Here is a 16,288-nt window from a genome sequence, read left to right as displayed (position 1 = left end):
AGCACACCAACCCAACTGACGTTACCACAACACTTGACGGTACTTCACAGCACTGTCGTAAGACCACCGTGCTGTCTTAAAGGCACAGTGTGCCTACCCAGATGCATACACAACATTGATGCGGCTTGACATACAAAGAAGTAATTATCACAATTAGCGATTTTTTTTGTCTGGTAAAAAATCTGTTTGGCTGGTAAAAAAAATCAGATACTCGCCAGTTGGCTGGTAAGCCAAAAAGTTAGTTTCCTCCCCTGGAAGTAACATATGTTTTGCCTGGAAAAAAAACATTGTTATTAACAAAACATTCGGGAGGGGAAGGAAGGAAGAGTGGGGTAATGTCATGACATTTTCATTCATCTTACCTGCACCAAGGAACGCAGGGCGAAAGGCCGCAACACAGGTCTCCACGTTGACGAAAGGCCTCTCGCTGGCGGGACAAAAAGAAGCTATGGCCGGGGCCTTGTCATGGTGCAGGCCCGACTACATCTTCTGTCAAAGATGATGTCGTAGTCAGAGTGCCAGAACCCCCTGCTATTCTCACGGCTAATGTCAATGGTCGTAGCACAAGCTAACAGCTAACTCTAGGCTAACTGATAGCATCAAACTAACGTTCCCAGCCGAGCGCAGCCGGCAGCTAACGTCGTAGCTAAACAGCTAACTGGCTAACAGTTAGCTCAACCCGGCTATCGCTTACCATTAGCTAACGCAGAAGCAAGCTATGCGGCTACCACTGAAAAACTGTACAACATGAGAAAAGCAATACAGGTGCTGACACCAGGCCACACACCGTTAGCTACTAGTACTACAACAGCTAGTCGGCCAGTTTGGCTCCAGAGAGAGAGAGAGAGAGAGATATCCACGGCGGGAATAGAATAGAGTGCATTAAAAACTCACCAAACGTCCAAGAGGATGGAGACAACCGCGTGGAGTTGACGAAGTTCATCTGCCGAACGACCATCCTCTTCATCTTGGCTGCACGCGCTGTCTCTAGGTTAGCTAACGCTAGTTAGCCTTTAGCTAAGCTAGCTACTAGCCGACATCATCATGGCTATATCCCGACTGAACCACACTTAATATTATAACGTAGCTAAAGCTAACTAGCTGTCCCTGTCTTTAGCCGGGATGGCTAGCCTGACTGAACTGTCTAACATGCAACAACTTTCATCTTCAGTCCATCTGCCGAACGATGTCCTCTTCATCTTGGCTGGCACATAACCTCCAATGCTGCACGCGCGAAATAGTCAGACGCTAGTGATGAGTCGGTCATGAGCGACTCGTTCATAAGAGCCGATTCATTGCCGTGAGCGTGAGTCGAATCGCTCACGTCTGGCAATGAGTCGGTTCACTCCCCCCCCCCCCCCCGGCACGCACACAGACACACACAATGAACTCAACAGACGCTACCTGGCTGTAACCCCTCCCCTCATTGAAACCAATTCTGCTGCCTGCAGAGCCTCAGAGCCAGGAACGTGTCTAATGTGAAATATATAAGCATATAAGCAAAACTAGATTTTAGGTCTGTGATGAAAAAGGGCCTCGCGGGAAGGGGGGCCTCGCAAAAAAATAAATAAAAAATAAAAATAAAAAAAATAATAAATAAAAAACATTTTTTATTTTTTTTTATTTTTTTTTGTGCAAGGCCCCCCTTCCCGCGAGGCCCTGTGCGACCGCACTGATCGCACACCCCCTGAGGCGGCCCTGTTACAATGCCCGCTACCCACAAAATGTGAACAGGATTTACAACAAAACAAGTCGCATGCGTGTGAATCCTACACCCGTTGACTATGTCGTACATAGCAAAAACGCTGACCGAGAGTACCGGCTAGGCCGTGGAACGTGTGTGTACGAGTATTACTGCAACTAACACAACAGCATTGTGGGACACATATACTTTGTTTAAGCAATGGAATACCACCAGTTTCTACCTGCATGTGGAGTGTCAGGCTAATAGAACCTCCTACGACTGAGTGTATGTTGCAGACCTTGCTTAATCTCGTAACACAACACGACTCATCTCACAACGTAAAAGTGCAGATTCATATTTACGCAACCCCACCATATGATTTGTTGAAGAAACACACAGTTTGTTTGGCCAAAAACATAGTCCCCCTTATATCGGGGAACTTTTTATTGTATATTTTGGCACAAAAACACAATCATAAAGGGGCCGGGGAGGGTGTAGAGGAGAGGGGACACAGAGGGAAAAAGTCACTCTCAGTGGCGTCTGCCACCTCGCGCCGCTCGAGTCTTGCCACCCCGAGGAGCCCCGGAGGGACGGTAGGTAACTGTCTGCTGGTCTCGACGTTCCCTACCGTCTCCTCCGGTCGTGGATGGGCCGGCGGTAGCAGAAGCGCCGTCTCTTCTCCTGGCCTTCTTGGAGGGGCCAGCAGCGGCGGTAGAGGCAGTGGTAGGGACGACGGAGGCAGCTCGACGTCGTGGAAGCCTTCTGACTCCACCGGCAAGGACGGGAGGCGGAAAATGGGGTTGAAGAATGGATCTCTCCTCTGCCATCTCTCTGCACGTTGAGGTCATCAACCGCAGGGCCTTCCCGAACAGACCAGCATCGGAGAGGGTGGCCGTCAGAAGAGGGGCTCTCTTCTTCTCTGGCACACGGGCCTGCTCTAGCCAAAGGTGGCGCTGGTTCAGGGTGGCCAGGGCGCGCACTTTCCCAGAGGCTATGGCCAGCACCTGGGTAAGGTGCAGGACAGCTCCCGCCGCCTGGGTGATCTGATCGCATTTAACCTCGGTCAGATCCATGCCGCTCGTCATAATCCCCGATACAAATCTAGCCAGGTGGGCGATGTTAGAAGCCGCAGTCAGCGATTGTGTACCAGCGATAAATGACTGGTCACCCCAATATGCCAATCGCCTAGCCAATCTTCCATGGAGAACCGGCTTGCATAATGGTTCCCACACCACATCCGGACAGAGGAGAGCGGCCATCGGACTATCAAGCCGAGGCACGCCCTCTCTCATACCTTCGACCAACCCCGACACCCGCGTAACTGGTACGTAGGCGGGGGTAAGTCCCATGATGTGAGACACCGCCTGACCCTGACGAACATAGGCCCCCATTGAGGGGAAAAATGGGTAGACAACATCAACCCCTCTCACCCGGCGACGCTGCCAGAGATGACCTATGAGATCGTCAGGGACAGGAGCAGGCAATGGCAGCTGCAGCGGCACGCCGTTTGCGGCGGCGGCTACCGCCATGAGCTCGGGAAACAAAGCCTGCAGTTCCCCCTGCAGACCTTCCTCCACCGAACCCGCATCCCTCACATGCAGCAGGCTGCGACTGGTTAAGGAGCCACAGTCTGATGTGGCCGATAGTAGGGCATCCTGCTGATGAGGCCAAGGTGGTTGCCCGACATCTTCGAACAAGGCGTCCCGAGGAGCCATTTCTCCCCCCTCCGGTGTTTCCTGGATAGGAGGGATACTCTCCTCCACAGGACCTTCAAACAAGAATCCGTCCGACTCTTCCATGAAGTCCTCAGTTTCCATCGGAAATCCAGAGCCGGACGCATCCTCGCTGGTCTCCAGCAAGTCCCCAAACCCAGGCCATTCGCGCCTGCATGCCACCATCTTGCGACGTGAACGGGCAGACGCGAAAAGTTTGCGTCGCAAATCCTCCGGCTCCAAAACAACCGCCCGTTCACCAACGGACGATTCCCTGGAACCAGAGGAACCAGAGTCGAGATCAGGCCATCGCCGGAGCGACGGCACCGACTCCTCGGCTCTTCGGAGAGGCAAACTATCCATCGGCTGTCTCCTGGGCTGGGTCGGCAACCACGAAAGTGGCAGCAGCCCAGCACCAAAACGCACGACGGAGGCGGGAATGGAGAACCGCAGGTGAAGAGTAGGTCTAGTAGGTCTACTCTCCGAAGAATACATTATGACTTAGCTTTTTCCTTATAACAGATATGAGAGAAGAAAAAACTAAGCACAATGTAGACTCGTCACAACTCTTTTCAACTAACAACACGTCAAGTGGGGTACTACCGTGGCACTTCCTTGTGGTGAAAGCGAGAAGGAGGAGAGCAGGTGACCACACACCTGCTTATGAAGGTAAGCTAACGAGGGGTGTGGTCAGACGAATACTGGTATTAAAGGTACATTTGTGGAATTTATTCAGTGCGCGTGCACGTACGCGAGGGAGTGCATGAGTGATGCCGAGCGGATCCCCTAATGATACAGAACTAGAAAACTTCCCCTTCCTCTCACTTAGAGGTGGTTTGTTATAATATTAACTAGAATATTTCACCTTCCCATCACTTAGAGGTGGTTTGTTATAATATTAACTAGAATACTTCACCTTCCTCTCACTTAGATGTGGTTTGTTATAATATTAACTAGAATACTTCACCTTCCCCTCACTTAGAGGTGGTTTGTTATAATATTAACTAGAATACTTCACCTTGCTCTCACTTAGAGGTGGTTTGTTATAATATTTTAACTAGAATACTTCACCTTCCCCTCACTTAGAGGTGGTTTGTTATAATATTAACGTTAGGTTATGACTATAACCAAGTTCTGTTAGTATAGCGACGCTCGGCGTCACTCTCTGCACTGTCCTCGCACACGTGCACGCGCACTGAATAAAGACCACAATGTACCTTTAATCCCAATATTTGTCTGACCACACCCCTATCAGCTTACCCATATAAGCAGGGGTGGGGCCACCCACTCGCCTCCTTCCCAAGCTTTCACCACAAGGCGAGATCAAGGGCTGTAGCGGCGTCGGACGCCGAGCGTCGCTATACTAACAGAACTTGGTTATAGTCATAACCTAACGTTCTGTATCGTATAGCTCTCGCTCGGCGTCACTCTCTGCACAAGGGAGGCCGAGCGAGAGCAATCGGCCGACAAATACACCCCGCTGAAAGCCCCCCACAACCATCAGAACAGGGAGGGCCGAGCCCCCACGACCCACCCTAATGGAGGGCACCCCCCCTATTGGGGGCTTCACGGGAGGGCGACGGACCCGACCGTGCGAAGAGGCACTCAAGCAACTCAACGCACAGGGTGAGCAGCCGTGGCTTGACCCCACGACTACACACACGCACAACCCGCATGCCACCCGGGAACGAACGGAGGAAACAACCTTGTTACTGCCCCCAGAATCACGGGGTCAAGGGCAAACCCAACCCCGTGGAAAACGGCCGTAGCAGCGGAGCGCGAAGGAAGACCCAGACCCACCAAAGGGACTGGACCCCCTGGAACGGGGGCCCGGAGAAGTCCATGATGCCAGCATCAAGACCCCACCAGGTGGGCACTTAGTGACCCCGCCCCCCACATCGCCAGTGTATTCGGACAAAGGCCCCTCAGCCGAGCGGGCCCTGTCCCCCCAATAGTACACCGCCTGGCACACTGACCCTGCAGAACAGGCAGTCAGCATGGCCGTAAGCACACAAAAAAGGTTAACCAACGGAAGCAGGCAGCGCACCGGGGAAAAACCAGGCAACAGGCTATTAACCCTAGCCTGGAGACTGCGGACGAGACAGGCGCCAGAGGGGACAGCTGAACACAGCCGCCCCGGCGGAAGGGGCGTAAGCTGGCGGTGTTGCATGATCAAGCCTCCATTTAAAAAAAACCCACCCAGAGGGGTTGAGGCAGAGAAGGCTGACACGATTGGCAGACGTCATGAACGTGCAGGGGCACCCTCAAACGGTGAACCCGGGAGTTGACACTGCTCCAACACACCAGGGAATCAACCACCTTGGTGTTACCCAATGCGGTGGTTGTTCCTATAACCCCTCAAGAAAAAACTCCAAAACACACCTGCGGGTATACACCAGCTATACCGCAGTACAAGTGTTTCAGTTTTTCAAAAAAAGGGTTAACCCAGTCCTACGGGTCGACGAAACATTACTTCGGACCGGGCCCGGCGATACGGGAAGCACAGGGTCACCAGAGGAGGTCAAAGACCACCCCAACAGGCCCCTCTTCGCCATGCGTGAGAGAGGAGCGAAAAAGAATGGAGAACCAACCCCAAGCACACCGTACTTGGTATTCCCAGGCGGTCTCCCAACCAAGTACTAACCAGGACCAACCTGTGTAGCGGCCGAGATCTGACGAGATCGAGCGTGTACAGGTTGGCATGGCCGTAAGCCATTACGACAGTGCCGAGTAAAAAACGTACCCAACCAGGGTCTCCATAGTGCTTAACCCTGTGACACCCGGACCGACCTGGCATTTTTCCCCCTGAAAAAAGCCCAAGTCCCTCAGGGTACCAGAACAGCAGATCTGCATCCCCGGCGGACAACGGGTGCAACTGATCCGGACCAGCGTGACCAGAACCAGTCCCGTGCCCTAACCACGCCGACATGCCTACTCCAGGAGAAGGGGCAGATATGCGTGTTGATCTTAAACATGAAAAGAAGGCGCCACCCAGACGTTCGGGCGAGCCGCGCCCGGTGGCCCACCCCCAGGGCGTGAGACCCCTCTACATATGTTCAGATCCATTCCGTCATCATCCCCCAGATATGAACGAGAATCCGTCGATAACAAGGTCGTTGGATTTGGTCGTCGGAAGAGGAAAAACCTCCATCCCAGTTGCTTTATAAAAACGCCGTTTTAACCTCAAGCAACCAAGGCGTGCCAGTCAGTCGCCTGTTTACAGAACACCCCGAGCTAGCACTATACGTGCGTCGGGACACACCCACATCAATGAACAGGCTATTTAGACCTGTCATTGAATCCCCAAGGCGCCCAGGGGAACGACAAGAGGGGTGTGATACTTCCTAACTCCAACTCTTTTTAGTAGAAAATAAGGAAGCACCAACAGTATGTATCCCAGTCTACACAGCCGGGCGTAAAAATTGTTCACATTTTTACATCCCACCACCCTCCCATAAGAAGGAGACGGGAATCCCCAGAGAGACTTCCCACGCGAGCTGTACAGATTGAAAAGAATATATTGCACCTTGAGCCATGTAAAAATTGGATTTAGGGCTCTCCGGGGAGGAGGCACTGAACCCATACACACTCAATAATCGAATTGAATCGAATACATACACAATAGAGTAGGACTCCTTCTTGAGGGTCCACCCACCTTGACAATCTGAGGAGGAGGCTCTGTACTCTGAAGGAGGCTCCCTCACATGGAAGGAGGAGTCCCAACTCACAGAAGGCCCAAATAGGAGCTTGGTGAGGAGGAGCCCTGACCACCCCCCGAAACAGATCCATCACATGGACCTGAACAGCACACGGAAGTCCTACCAACAGAGACGCGCACGGTGACGTACTCTATGGCGGGGGAATTTCTGCGGTGCACACGCCCAATATTCCAGGCCGTGGGACCAGGAAACTCCCTCCCCCCCCCCCCCCCCTCACCCTGTAACGTGCCGAACCGCAACGTGACAGGAACCTTGAAGGACAGGTGGGTTTACCCCTGACCAACAGAAAAAAGGGGAAGGAAAGGTTACCAGTTCACCCCTTTACGACCCCACACCCATGATATGATGTAATGACAAAAAGAGAATATGACACAGTCATAGTCAGCTCTATGAAGCATCTGACAGCTTCACACAGCGCATGAGCTAACCTGCTATCTGATTTTTACTAAGGAAAAAACACAGAATAGAGAGGGCTCTTCAAGAGCCCCGGTACCAAACTTACACATGTGCTTCTGTGGCCAGTCCAACCCAGTTGTAGGTCACATGACACACACAACCCATCATCACCTACAAAAAATGGCAAAAACACTCTACAGAGGAACGCCGTTTTTCATAATGAGAGAATACATAATTCTCGATTAGTATCGGCCACAGGCCTTGCTAAGCACACACGAAAGCGACCAAACAATCTTTTCTTTTAGGAAAATAAAGTTTCTCCAGCAGTTTTAGCACAACCTCAGCAATCAAGCTAAGGGTTACATCGCATCCCTACCACACAGAGACACAATGTAGTGCAACAACATGTCTGATAGGAGGATGAAGAAGTCCCCAGGGAACCGGGGGGAAACACAATCCTCCTACTTTACCCTTACTACGGCCAGTTAAAACAGGAAAACCTGTCAATATGTGAACACACTGTTCATTGTCATTACAGGCTGAGAAAAGAACCATTCTTTACTCATTTGTCACTAAGCATAGCTTTATAGGTTAGTTAACCCCCTTAGTTGTGAGTACACGGTACATATAAACACACATGATGTTTCTCAACACAACAAACCAGATCATTTTCACATCTGAAACAACAACCCGATTTGCATGGAGAAGCTAAATACCTAGTGACAAGACAATTCACAAACAACTCGCGTCGTATCCTAAATGTAGTGCAGTAACACTCGTTTTGGAAAACATCGTTATTTACAAAACATTTAGAAGGGAAAAGCCAGAAGCAGTGTACAAGGTCTGGCCAAACCTCGCCTACCCGGAGCGTAGATCAACGAAGTGCAGTCTCAAGGCACCGTAGTAAAACACAGCCGTCCTGTGTTGTCGATCTGGGCAGCGTCGCCGCTCCAACCCGTCGCTACGGTCCCCTTTGTTGACGCAGGCTTTGCCGTCCTGGCCCAGGGCAGGTTCAACGAACATCCTCTGTCAAAGATGACGTCGTAGTCAAGAGTGTTTAAAACATGTTATAATCAAAGCACGTTCAACAGAGTAGCATTAAGCTAACGGCCGCTCCAACCGTCGGTCGCTACCACCCCTGCCCGCGAGACGCAGAGCGAACGGCGCACGCGACCAGAGGGGAGCTTCGAATCCCCCCCCCACCTCTCCCCGTGAGGGAGAGGGGAGTTGGGAACCGCGGCGGCGCGCGAGGAGCCGGAGCCACCCCGTGCTGGGCCTTGGCCGATAGCAGCAAGCTAACGTTTCCTAGTGATCACAGCAGGCCAGCGCCGCAGCTAACAGCTGACTGGCTAACAGTAGGCCCAACCTAGGTAGGCCACGCAGTGATCACAGCAGGCTAGCGCCGCAGCTAACAGCTGACTGGCTAACAGTAGGCCACCACTAGCACGTAAGCTAAGCAGCTATCACCTGAACTTGTACACAATGATATAACACTCACCCAGACAGGCCGCCGTTCTGAAACCCTCCTCACTTTTTAAGAGAAAAGAGAAACAAGATGTTAACACAGTTTTACAACAGTGATTTTACCAACACCCGACGGAGCCAGCACAATACCCAACTGGCCTGTGTAGCTGACTTTGAACACAGATCTTCCGCTAATGAACATCTATGCACATATCTCCTCGTGAGGGAATACTCTCATTTGGATATGAAAGATGGGGCCTAACACGGTGACAGAGAGATATCCACTCGTCCAGAAAACACAGGGATCACCAGTGTTAATGGTCGTGGCCCACTAGTTACTTTCTATAATGGGCTTCAGATCAAGGTCTTCCACTGCTGCCCAAGAGGCTGAACCAAAAGACCTTAAACTGGGGCCGGTGTTCGTAAACATTGTCAGTTAGCCCCCATAGCACTAACAGACAAGTGGAGCCGCAAGCAAACAGTACTCACCCAACCTGAAACCCACCGCTTCTCACAACAGCGGCGCGTCCTACAGTTCAGCTGTGTCCTGAAAGGTTTCACCCCAACCAACACAGCAAGGAACTGCAGTTGAGAGGCATGCAGCGGCGTGCTCCCAATACAAAAAAACGGTGGAGGATTTTTAGAATGATCATCATCTTCCAGACACTCCAGTACGAAGACAATATCGCCGTATTTTCTCGAAAATAGTGAGAGAGAAAATAAAGATATGATGTCAACGTATCCTTGTTTTCCAACTCTTCTCCTAACATCACTTCAAGTGGGGATCTACCGAGGCACTTCCTTGTGGTGAAAAGCGAGGAGGCGAGTGGGTGGCCCCACCCCTGCTTATATGGGTAAGCTGATAGGGGTGTGGTCAGACAAATATTGGGATTAAAGGTACATTGTGGTCTTTATTCAGTGCGCGTGCACATGTGCGAGGACAGTGCAGAGAGTGACGCCGAGCGAGAGCTATACGATACAGAACTAGAATACTTCACCTTCCCCTCACTTAGAGGTGGTTTGTTATAATATTAACTAGAATACTTCACCTTCCCCTCACTTAGAGGTGGTTTCTTATAATATTAACTAGAATACTTCACCTTCCCCTCACTCACATTTACATTTAGTAAATACGACAAGTCATCAGGAAGGGCACAACTCTATCAGCTGAGTAACAATGTTCATCAAAGTGTTGAGTGCTACAGTGTAGGTTTGTTTATTAGGACAAGTGCATGACAGTAAGGTTAGTTAGGGTTAGATTTTTTTGTTTTTATTATTATTTAAATTGTATTCGAGATAATGGTTGAAGAAGTGTGTCTTTAGTCGACGGCGAAAGATTGGATGGGTTTCGGCTGTCCTAACTGGGGTGGGTAGTTCATTCCACCATTGTGGGGCAAGGACTGAGAAAAGGCAGGTTCTCCTTGATGACCCTCCCGGAGCTCGGATAGGAGTGGGTCTGAGATGGCCAGAAGATGCAGAGCGTAGGGGTCTTGAGGGTGTGTAGTTAGAGACCATTGACCGGAGGTAGGCGGGAGCAGTTCCCTTTGCCGCACGGTATGCCAGGTCGAGGGCCTTGAAGCGGATTCGTGCAGCAATGGGGAGCCTAAGAAGTGGGGTGACATGGGCCGACTTTGGTAGGTTTGAGATCAGGCGGGCCGCTGCGTTCTGAATGAGTTGAAGAGGCTTGGTGGCAGTGGCCGGGAGGCCAGCAAGCAGTGCGTTGCAGTAGTCGAGGCGGGAGATGACTGTTGATTGGACGAGGAGTTGGGTGGCTTCTTTTGTCAGGAAGGGGCGGATCCTTCTGACGTTGCTCAGGAGGAATCTGCAGGTTCTGGTTGTCGCTGCGATGTGAGCAGAGAAGTTCAACTGGTCGTCGAGGACAACACCAAGGTCCTTGGCGGTCGGGGACACGGTCACAGCTGCATTCTCGACTGTGATGGAAAGGTCGGTCAGGGAGGAGGATTTGGCCGGCAGGTGGAGCAATTCTGTTTTGCTTAGGTTCAGTTTGAGGTGGTTGGTTGTCATCCAGGCAGAGATATCGGACAGACAGGCCGAGATCCGCTCAGAGACGTGGATATCTGAGGGAGGGAAGGAGAGGAAGAGTTGAGTATCATCGGCATAACAATGATACGAGAAGGCATGAGACGTGATAATGTTACCCAGTGATTTAGTGTAGAGGTGGTTTGTTATAGTATTAACTAGAATACTTCACCTTCCTCTCACTTAGAGGTGGTTTGTTATAATATTAGCCTATTCTCAAAGGCGCTAAAAACTAAATTACAAACATCTCAAAACAAACTGGTCAGACTACTGCTTGACCTTACTCCAAGAACCCACCTCACCCCTGCCCACTTTGACAACCTAGGATGGCTTAGAGTAGATGACAGAGTACAGCAACTTGCAATGGGCCTGGTCTACAAGATACACTACACCACTAAGGTACCCATGTACATGTCAAAATACTTCCCAAAGGTCAGTGAATACCACGACCACAACACCAGAGAGAGCTCCACAAATCATGTTAAACCCAGATTCGGCTCAAACAAGGGACTAAACACGTTTTGCAATTATGCCACATCAATGTGGAACGCCCTACCCACAGCTGTAAACGAATGTGAATCACTACCCACCTTCAAAACCACTCTCAAAGAGCACCTACGGGATACTGCAATTCGTAACTGGCCCCTGTAAATGTCCAAACCCAACCCCCTCCAATGTACAATCCCCCCCCACCCAACCACCTCCAATGTACAGTTACCCCCCCCTCACCCCACCTACCCAACCCCCATCCCACCTACCCAACCTCCTCCAATGTACAGTTTCTTCCCCCTCAAATATATATACTCTCTTTTTAGACTATTTTTGTACTCATAAACAATACTGTATATTTGTAGATCTGGTATGTCATAAATGTCTAGATGCAACAGTACTGTCTACCTGTATGTCATGTATGGCATTTATGTTATGATGAATTGAAAATGGGGGACCCTGATGTATCCACACCAGATTCGGCTGCTGGCAGGTGGATTGTAGAAAGGAGATTTCCTACCCCATACCCATATTATTGTGTTTTTCTGCACTGTAATACATTTCCAAATAAACATATACCTCTGTTATACCTTCATCTGTTGTCCTGCTGTGTTTCTGTGTTGGGAACCTGTGGAGACGAGTCCAGGTGGATTTCGTGTTCTGGTTAAGCGGGTGTCACAGGTTGACAGGACACTGCTCCTCATTCGACCCCCTCTCCCTGCCTGCAATACTGTAACTTTCCTCATGGCATCGCTTTATTTTGGTGACTGCTACACCTTAAAATAGCAGGACTGTTGGAATATACCCCATGGATTATAATAACTGTTGAAATAACGTAAATAAGTGCCTTGGATTACTGCGTAACTGAGATGCAACTATGAACCTCTTGCACTATGTGTTGCATGCTGTCTCTCCCACAGCTGTGCACAGAACATTTGGACATTATTGACTAATTGATATGTGATTGGGTGCCGTGGACTGTGGCGCTGTGGACAAACGATTGGTGTCAGAAGCGGACCTGAGGATTGGGTGACAACCGACCTCTCAGGCGCCTCCCCGAGTTCTCTTTCAGTTTCCCGTAGGTACATGATGAGGTCATGGAGACACACCTGGGCTTTATAAAGTGAGCCACAGTCAAGATGGTAAACCATTTCTGGACGGAAGTCTCCGATAGTGTGTCTGGCCTCCGCCCGGTGTGCTGTGTCTTGTTGGACCAACAATCCCATGTTGTTTGGGCTCTATAGCAGGGGGCGGGGGTTATTATTCTGGTTATTATAATGTTTTCCTTCTCCCCTCTCCTATAGCTGTCTCCCCACATAATATTTCAAAGTAAAGATTGACCTCTATTACACCTTTATCTATTGTGTCCTGCTGTGTTACTGTGTTGGGAATTTAAAAACCTAGTCCAGGTCCATTTCCTCGACCTGTAACACAGGATGGATGACTCTTAAAGTGAATCCAAGGATACTCACTTTACTGTTGTTGATGTTACAGAAAGAAGCCTCTCTTTCTGATGCCTTCCAGTTTCAATGACTCTGAAGTCATTCTCATGGGTGATCTAAATTGGGATTGTCTTTCCTCTGCCTCCGATTGCATCAAGGAATTGGGCGATTCCTTAAATGTCATGAAATTTATTAATGCTCTTATTAGGCCCAACCCAAAAGATTTAAGCAAATCTACATTAGATCCCCTTCTCACCCACAAGTTTACTGCAGTATTCTGTCATGATGTCAGTGATCACTGTGATATTGCCTGTGCATGTCTCAAAATGACCCAAGTTCAAACCTTGTTGTGTTTTTTCTAAAAGGTATTTTAAATTATTTTAAGGATTTCTGCATTTCTGGACCATAGCTAGACACACTAACTCCCCTCCAGACTGGACTGCATTAGTGCTATAAATGCACAATCCAGACTAGGGTATCAGAGTCAGAATATTATTTCAAATCTATTTTGGAAACGGATCAAATCATTGTTCCAGTTCCACTTAAGGCCTGAAGGCACTTTAGTGACTCAACTTAAATGAAGAGCAAGGATGATATTGTTGGGCGCTTTAATGAGCATTTTATATCAGCTGGGTCTCTTTTTAATACATACTGTATGCAGCAGGGTCTCTAAGCTCTCATTAGTTGTGTGAACCTCTGTCCTGTAGAGACCAACCTAGAGAGCCCTTTGTTTTAGACCTATTTCCAGTGGAGATCAGTAAAGTTCTGAAAGATATTGATGAAGTCATCTGGACCCAACAACCTGGATCCTCGTCGTTTAAAGCTTGTAGCTGATTCAATTACTGAACCTATTGCTCATATTTCTAATTGATTTATATATTTCATAATTTTTTAATGATCAACATTGGACACCTCATTATTCGCTAAAATCTTTTAATATGATGATGATGATGATGATGATGATGATGATGCAGACTGTATAAATCAAGGTGGTGCTATAGACATGAACAGTCATTCACTCCTACATGATGTAATAGTAGATCATTCAGAGGTGAATGGGGGTTTCATCAGTACAAGTTGAGGCATATATTTTAATTTTATTTATGCATTTGTTCTTTATTTGTACAGGTGAAGCACTATGAGACAGCTCTTTTTTCATGAGCTGCCCATTTACAATAAAAAAAAACACACATTGGACAGAAAAGTACAGTTCCGACAAATATTCTGTTGAACATCAACAAACAACAAAGTACAAACAACTAAAATATCAAGAGTTAAAAAAAAAATTTTTATCTTCTAACTAAATGAAACGTTCTACCTTCAAGGTGCATTGCATGTGTTCAAGTTCATTCCATTTCTCTGGGGTATAATATTTAAAACCAGTTTTGCCAAGCTCATTTTTTACATGCAGTGTATCTATAGCTAAGCTAAGTAATGCTGTGACCTAGTACCATATGTGCTGTATTTAAAAGCAATCAAAGAGCAGAGGTAAAAGAAACTAGCATCATTTAGTCGGCATGTAGCTTCCTTTGGCTAACCTACCATCTAGCCTGCGTGGATGTGTGTCTGAAGCAAACACATTGATATGTAGCAAACAAAGAAGCCTCCTGGTAAAACATTTTATAAAGTCACTTTGACTCAGTGTGTTGGTATCGTCTCTCATCATGAAATGTCATTCAAGTACAGTAATATTAGGGGAAATATTATTTTGTCTTTACTAGCCAACAGCGCCCCTCACAGCATCCCGGCTCTGGCATGGTGTGGATGTGCAAGGCTTGTGCTGAGCTAACACATGCCTAGTGGCTAGTGAAGAGACACAGAGAAAATACTATTATTCCTATACTTTCATGATGATGAGACCCTGACAGTCTGACACACACACAGTGTGACTTTATAAGCCATGTTGGTCCAGGGGGCTTCTTTAGTATTCTCGTCTGTTTCAGACCCAGAGGATAACATACATCTGAGGACTAGGAGCAGGGAGGGCTAGCTAGCTTACTTCTGAGCATGCCTGGTCTGTAGGTTAACTAGCATCCACTTTAATGAACAAGGATCCAGAATTATATCCAAGATGACACAGGAGTTGGTCCTTTCTACAAGACAGAACGACTGAAACCCTCTGGTCAATAGGAAGGTGGTTAATATGAAACACAGGGTCAGAGGTCAGCCACCATCTGACTGACGCCTTTGTCTAAACTCTCCCTTCTCCTTCCTCCTCTGATATAGAGGACATAAGCAAAATTACTTTATTCTTCCTTTTTTTGCACTACTTCATGTTAAGGACTCAACCTTTTTCATGTTAAGGCCCAAATTGATATTAATTAGGCTTTGGACCCCTATTTGATTAGTTTATCAGAGAAGATATTTGATGGTGGATGTAATTTAGTCCAGAATTCCATAGCTGAGACAACAGTAGAAAGTGAAACCTACAGTAGAACATATACATACACAGGATAATCAGTATATGAAGATCGACTGTGACCTTAAGATGGACAAAGAGATAAATGTTGTAGTGGGAACAAGCTTTTTCCACCTTAGGAGGCTGTCCAACCTTTTTTTATCTCAATGTTTTTTTAAATGTTATACATGCTTTTATGACCTCTGGTCTTGATTATTGTAATGCCTTGTATGTTGGTGTCAGTCAGGCCTCCCTCTCTCGCTTGCAGTTAGTCCAGAACGCTGCTGCTCGTCTGCCAACTGGAACAGGTAAGCGAGAGCACATTTCCCCTGTACTGGCTTCCCTCCACTGGCTTCCTGTGCGTTTTAGGATCAAAATTAAGATTCGACTGTTGGCTAAGTGTCTGAACGGCTTGGCACCGGTCTACCTCTCGGACGTGCTGGAACCTTATGTTCCTTCAAGGTCCCTCAGATCAGCTCCTACTGGCTGTTCCTAAGTCCAGGCTGAAGCTTAGGGGGGCCGTGCTCTCGCAGTGGCAGCCCCAAAATTCAGGAACGAGCTGCCTCTGCATGTTAGGCAGGCCCCCACTCTGCAGGTGTTTAAATCATCAAAACACCTTTATTTTTGCTTGAGAGACCTGCCTTTTTATGTGACATCTTTTTTTATATCCGTGTAAATATTTGTTGTGTGACTTGTACAGCACTTTGCTCAACTTTGTTGGTGACATAAAAAAAGTATATTGGGGTTCCTATTAGGGGTGGAACGATATGCATTCGAACCGTACACCTCCACGGTTCGGGGCATCTGTGTATTGTACGGTTCAGGGGATGCGCAAATAAAAAAATTTAAAAACTTAATTTGGCACGGAGCCGGGAGAGGCGAGCGCTGGCTGCAGGCAGCAGCAGCAGCACTGCAGGTGCTAGTCAGTTTGTGTAAATGGCAAG

The sequence above is a fragment of the Notolepis coatsorum genome (assembly GCF_963971535.1).
Source record: "Notolepis coatsorum genome assembly, chromosome: 10".
NCBI lineage: Eukaryota > Metazoa > Chordata > Actinopteri > Aulopiformes > Paralepididae > Notolepis > Notolepis coatsorum.
Note: the sequence above shows the minus strand (reverse complement) of the source record.